This window comes from Pseudochaenichthys georgianus, chromosome 9 (assembly GCF_902827115.2).
Source record: "Pseudochaenichthys georgianus chromosome 9, fPseGeo1.2, whole genome shotgun sequence".
Classification (NCBI taxonomy): Eukaryota; Metazoa; Chordata; class Actinopteri; order Perciformes; family Channichthyidae; genus Pseudochaenichthys; species Pseudochaenichthys georgianus.
In genome coordinates, this window is record NC_047511.1 from 2,175,545 (window position 1) to 2,182,772 (window position 7,228).

A 7,228-nucleotide genomic window follows, 5' to 3' on the forward strand; every position below is an offset into this window, starting at 1 on the left:
GTGTGTGTGTGTGTGCGTGCGTGCGTGTGTGTGTGTGTCTGTTTGTGTGTGAGTGTTGATGTGCCAGGCAGACAGGCAGGTCTCAGTAGCTTTTATGACATAACATTGGTCAAAAATTGTACATTCTCCGTCAGCCTACGAGCTCCCTGTTTGAGCGAAGGACTATTCCTTCTCAATGTAGCATGACATTGGATAGGGGATGAACTTGTCTTGGACTGGAATTTTTCCGATCATTCCACTAGGAGGAGTTTGCAAAAATGTGCTTAGAATGCATGAAAAACGCACATTCTTCAATATTGTCAACTTCCTGGGGGGCGGGGCTAAAAAAAGCAAATTAGAAATATGTCCGCAATCATAATAGCCATATGTATACAGGTTTTCGTGAATATTGGAAAAACTATATGCGAGTAGAATAATTTGTGACATGTAAATCGTCAAAAATTGAACATTCTCTGTTAGCTTACAAGCTCCTCGTTTGAGCTATCAAAAATGTTCTTTGCAATTTAGCATCATATTGGATAGGGGCTGAACTTGTTCTGGATTGGAATTTTTCCGATCATTCCCCTAGGACAGGGGTCGGCAACCCGCGGCCCACGGTCCGCATGCGGCCCTTTAAGCCCTCTGCTCTGGCTCCCTTGAGTTTAGACAAAAATAAGAAGGAAATAAAATAAAAGTATTTGTAGGACTATTTATATTTTATTGCATGGTTGAAAATGTTTCGTATCTTGTATTTTGAGGTGATACTGTGACACATAAATTAAAAAACAAAACGGTTTTAATTAGGTCAACTAAAATATGCGTCACATCCTTCTCCGGTCCCGCGCGAGCGCCTTTTCTTGGAGGCGAATAACCTGACCCCCGGCTCGATGAGCGAACTATGGATAAATCAAAGAAAAGTACCGGAGGAACACAGGATTTAATTCTGCGTGGACAGAGTTATCTGCTTTCACAGCAAACGATGCTGGTTTACCGGTATGTCTGATATGTAGAGAGAAGTTGTCAACGGTGGTGCAGCCTTTACGTATCGAGGAACAACACGGGAGAGGAAGCCAGCTGACGATCTTCAGTCATCATTCAATGGGGTATGTAATTTATTTCAGAAAACACTTTTTGTTATATTCCATGGAATGCTCTTAACGTACCGATAGCAATAAATATATTAAATGCTTTGACAATAAATACATACAAAAATTAATCTGTGGAAGCCGTAGCGCTGTAAAAAGCACGACCAATCATCAGCCTCGGCCCGGCTAAAATAACTGGATGGCCTACCTGCCTGTCAGCCTTCCATCTGTGCACAAACGTATCTCGTGCCCTCATTGGTCATGTGCGCGTTCGTGTGTGTTGGAGGAGGGGCTCTGTGAGGAAGTCTGAAGGAAGAGGCATATTTTTTCCGGTTGTGTATTTTCAAATTCTAGCGCACTCGAGCTGGTTTCTCCATTCTTACCTACCCTACCTTTAACTCTTTTTAGGGTGCAGCTATATGTTTTATTTATTTGAAAGTGGGCCCATTTTAATAATATTTTTTTTCCCTTCCAATGTGCAGAGGACTCCCCAAGTGCTGTGTTTAATTTATTTTAAAGTAGGCCTGTGTATTATTTGTAATTCTCCTTATAAGAGTTCTTTGTTTCTTATTAGAGGTTAACAGTTTTATATCATGTAATAAATAGCATAATAAATGCAAAAAAACTGTAGTTTTTGTCTGATATAACAATAAAAAACAATGAAATATGTTTTGCGGCTCCAGACAAAAAAATGTTTTGGAAAAAGGAGCAAAATGGCTCTTTTGGTCAACAAGGTTGCAGACCCCTGCCCTAGGAGGAGTTTGCAAGAATGTGCTTAAAATGCATGAAAAACGCAATTTTTTCAAAATGGCCGACTTTTTCGGGGGCGGGGCTAATGGAAGCTAATTACAAATATGTCCGCAATTCGATGAGGAATGTGTGTGCCAACATTCGGGAAGTTCTGAGAAATTATATGTGACTACCACACAATAGGGGGCGCTAGTGAGCAGTTTTTTTGGAGAAATTACGTTTTTTTTTTACATTCTCGAAAAGGTCGTGGGCTGTGACGTGTGTCCCAAGTTTTGCGTCCGAAGCTCATTTTATGCTATGGCAATTTAAAATAATTGTATAGGCCACGCCCACATTCTGCATTTGGGACACTTTAAATCTCAGTTTGTAGTCACAAAAAAAAAAATCCTCCATTCGTTCTTGAGTTATAAATTGGTGGTGTTTTTGGCGCCCCCTATAGTCCAAAGTGAAAATGCGTTGGTGTGCCTATTCCCCAAGACAGACTGAGTCTATCCACCAAAATCTGTGATGTTTGGATACATTGTTGATGAGTTATGAGCATTTATTTCTAAGCCCCGCCTTTTTGCGAATACATTTTGATTGACGGCGGCAATATATATCGTCTGAACATGTTCATTTTGTACGGTAATGTGTCTGACCCTCCACCAATGCTGTATACGAAGTTTGGTGTTGAAAAACTGAAAATTGAAATGTAAGTGAATATTTCACTGTTTTGAATATTATGCTAATTAAACAAAAATAAAAGTAGGCGGAGCTTAGGTGTCCAATAGGATTATTTGTAGAGCAGGTCCACCCGGATTTGTGTGCAAAATGTCAGGTCATTCGGAGTTACGGTGCGACTTTGTACATTTATTCCAAAATGGGATTTTGATAGGTGGCGCTAGCGAGCACGTTGGCATATTTAACCCATTGACTCCAGAATGTTGCAATTTTTACCGGTCCTGGCATCCGTGCAAAATTATACAACTTTTGAAGCGTCCTAAAGCCCTCAAAAACAGGAAATATGGCGACTAATAATAATAGGAAGAATTCCTCCAATAACGATCGGTTCCTCGCACTTCTTGCTAGGACGCCGTTGGGCGCTCCGTGCTCGGGCCCTAATAAGGTATAATGCTCAGAGAATACCCAAAACTCAATAAATGCGTATACACTCAGAAATGCATATACACAAATATCTGCCCCATCACACATACACGCACGCACGGACGAACGAACACACACACACACACACACACACACACACACACACACACACACACACACACACACACACACACTCACCCCAGTAAATGGAGAACACTCGATTAACTTAATAGATAAAGCTGAACTCTGGAATCACAATGTTTAATAAAAAGCGGTAACTGTCATCAACATTTGGAACCAAACAAATCAAGAAAAGGCTGAAAATTAAAGGTCGTATACTGAAACTGTTTAACATCACGTTCCTACATGATTCCACATTCATTCCTTATTGGTTACAAAACTAAAAACTGTCCTTCTTTGTAAATGACCTGCAGTGTCAGTCTAGGCCTGTGCTGTGAAAAAGTGCTGTTCTACATACAGTATACAGTATACGTACAGTATGTCAGGTAATCACACTACTACAACATGCACTTTAAAAATAGCTGCTTCCAAAACAAGTACAAAAGTATGAAAACAAGGTTTATTCACTTGTAATAAGTAATAGATTACAATAGAACAAGTGAAAATGTTCTTGGTAACATTTCTTGAAATAAGAGGGCATATATATATATATATATATATATTAATGAGATCCTGTTAATAGCTGGGAAAACTATATTTACCAGAATCCCGAAATGTTTTGAAGAGATGAAATGAAGATAAGCCCGAGATGCTCAAAAGTGTTCTGATGTTCTGATGTTCTTGGTGGTTTTCCAATACAAATGTGTTTTTCTAATATCAATTAACATTTATTTTGTGAAACGAGACGATCCATCTTTTACGAACACCACAGCCGCTTAAAAACTTGACGTGACATGTAAAATAATTTTACATGAAACTTTGTTCAGCTGGGTCAGAGCCCCTCCCACCCAGGCTCCTCATTGGGCGCACTGACCTCTGCTTCACTTCATGCGTGCATGGTGGAGAGCTGTCACTAAGCAATGTGATTGGAATATTCAGATGACTGTTTTAATTGAAGAGAACAAGTGTTCACACATGGTGGGTCTGGCGGTGTTGTGGAGCGCCTGAGGCCGGGTCCCCGAGCGGCCCAGACCTATCTGATCCCGGCTCAGTGGAGACCGCGAGCCCACCAACACTACAGCACAGCCCTGGCTGCTTTTAATGCCCTCAGGCTTTACTGCATCACTCACCACACACACACACACACCACACACACACACACACACACACACACACACACACACACACACACACACACACACACGCACGCACACACACACGCACACACACACACACGCACACACACACACACACACACACACACACACAGGGAAGAGGAAGAGGAAGGAAGGACAGCAGGAGAGAATGGAGAGATAGCATCATTTCAAACAGCGAGTATGTTTACATGCACACGAGTTACGGATTACATGTGATGAGATTACGTAATCAGAATATTAAAAAAGTAGCCGTATTGGATTACAATTACATACAAAAAGTAATCAGTTAATCGTAACATTTAAAATATAGAGATTACTAGCAGCAGGATTCCAATGTTCCAACACATTTTGAAATAAAGATCGATATGTTATAGGTAGACAAACTGAATGAATGTTCTTAATGGTTTATATTTAGCTATACTTTAATTATTCTTTATTTGAAATACATCTCTTGTTTAATGCAGTAGGTGGACGCCTGATTTATTAAACACACATACAGTCTATTCTTCTGATGAATGTATTACTGAAATGAACTACTGTCTCCACATGTGTTTAAATGAAACATCTTCTAAAGTCGGATTGTTACATACACTTAAGTTAAAAACACATCTTATTGTTATGTATTTTCTCTTGTTTATATTTGCATTGCACTTGATATTGAGGTAATCCAAAAGTAATGGAAAGTAATGGAAAGTAATCAGATTTCATTTATATTCTGCTATTAAGAAATAGTGATCATTTTGTTGGCATTTAACTCGTTGTTGTAACAGATGACCGATCCCTGGTGACCAGGTGACGGGCAGCACGAGTCAGGCATGAGGTCAGGCTCAACTTGAATCTTACCTTTCATTTTCAAAATACTGAACTTCTTTATTGACTTTATAATGAAATGACAAAAGGAAAAATAAGTTAGCACCTGATATGATGATGACATGTGGTCAATGTGACGTCCACAAACTGACGAGAAGAATTAGAAATGCTTTCTACACTTCTGAGGTCACTCATGACCATGTATGATATTAGACTTGGTCTCTATGTATAACATTAACCAGAAATGACACGCAGCAAACAAAAGGTGAAATGAAATGAATAATTTAAAATGTGAAGACTTTTACCACAATTGTTTTCTTTTTACAAAATGTACATTATATTGTATATTGCTAACATAGCAATATTACAATTATACAGTATAATGTTTGCAATGTAAAGCATCTTCATCGTTATGAACTCCTCTCATTTGGACCATGGACATAAAGTGGACACTGTATGAAAGATGTAACCCTGAAGTAACAAAAGCCTTATGTTGCCCCTCGTATGCAGGTTGAAATTATGCTGCAGCAGAATTATAAAATGCAACTTTACAAAATCAAATAAAAACATTAGATCAAAAAACGATGTCATATCAATTCAGTCAGGAAAGAAGTGAAGCTCAATGTTCGTGTTCCAACTTCGTCAGACAGGATTCAGATCCGAGTCACCACATGGTGCAATGTAGCTTTACATGTGTATTGGGTCGTGAGATAGGAGTATATTGTGATGCGTTGTGTGTCCCTATCTCCGGTAGGCAGTGACGGTAACTTGCTGATATCTAATGATTGTAAAAATAGCAGATACTGTAAATGGAGTAATAGTTGTATCATATTATAGATGTACACTTCTGTCGGCCTAATATATCTCTGCTGGTCAGTGGCATGCGTTAGGAGAGGGTTTGACTGTTTTCTTTAATGTGTCATAAGTGCATGCCTTTATTTGTTTCTGTGTCTCTGACAGCCTATCATAGTGCTTCATTTCTGTGTCTCTGACAGCCTATCATAGTGCTTCATTTCTGTGTCTCTGACAGCCTATCATAGTGCTTTCATTACTGTGTCTCTGACAGCCTATCATAGTGCTTTCATTACTGTGTCTCTGACAGCCTATCATAGTGCTTTCATGATGGCAATAGCAATGATATTTGAATGAGAATCATCCCTTTGAAGACTTTTATGCAAATGCTTTCCAAGATTGCATTGCCACGTGCATGTTAATAAGATACAGAGGGACACCTGTGTCCACAGTGAGACATTCCCTGCTCTCTTGTACTTTTCACTGAAGGACAACTCTAATGTTAAATTGACAAATGTAGCATGACAGACGTTGGCAGCGCTGCACTCTGCTTCACCTGAGCGCTGCCTCGTGGTCTCCGAGACGCATTAGGAGAATACACACCTGAGCGCTGCCTCGTGCTCTCCGAGACGCATTAGGAGAATACACACCTGAGCGCTGCCTCGTGGTCTCCGAGACGCATTAGGAGAATACATACGAATACATATACACTGCGGTGCAGAATGCTCGTACACTGAGGCTTGTTGGTTGCCAGGAACACCACGGAGAATGAAATGGTTGAGTGATGCTGGGGTCCGCTAGCCCTTCACCCCCTCACGCCTGGTCCCCTTACCGTGCTCAGGCGCCTCCTGTCCTGCCCAGATCACCCACTCCTCATCCGCATTAATTGGCTGTCAAAAATGTGCTGAATTAACGGATTAATGAGCATGGATTTGAATCGTACATTTGGCAAAGGGGGGATGTGTCCCTGCCGCGGCGCAGCTCCCCCTGCCTCCCCTCTCGTGTGCGCAGGCCTGTTACAGATATGCATCCAGGACATTTGAGCGGATTGCATTTCATTAGTTTGATTTGAGCGGACAGCACTAAGCTGCTGAGGGCTCTGCCCTGACAGCTAATTACAGGAATCAGCCTTGTCCACTGATAGAGAACAATAGGGCTGGGATGAGCCCGCCTTGCCAGGGGGACCGGCCCTGCATGCAGGCCCAGCATGCTCCATACCGTCCCCAGTATGGAGAACCATTACTTGTGTTGAAGGATAAGGAAAGCCTAATTGAGTGTTACCTTCTCCCTGCTCCCAACTCTATTTTGAGAAAGAAACTGAAAGAGTGATAGAGAGATAGGAAACATGGCCTTCCTAGCAAGCTGAAGTATCCCCCCCGACCGCCACACACCTCCCCACCAACTGCCCCCCTCCCCGCCAACCCCTGCTTCCCTCTAACCCACAGCCTCCTC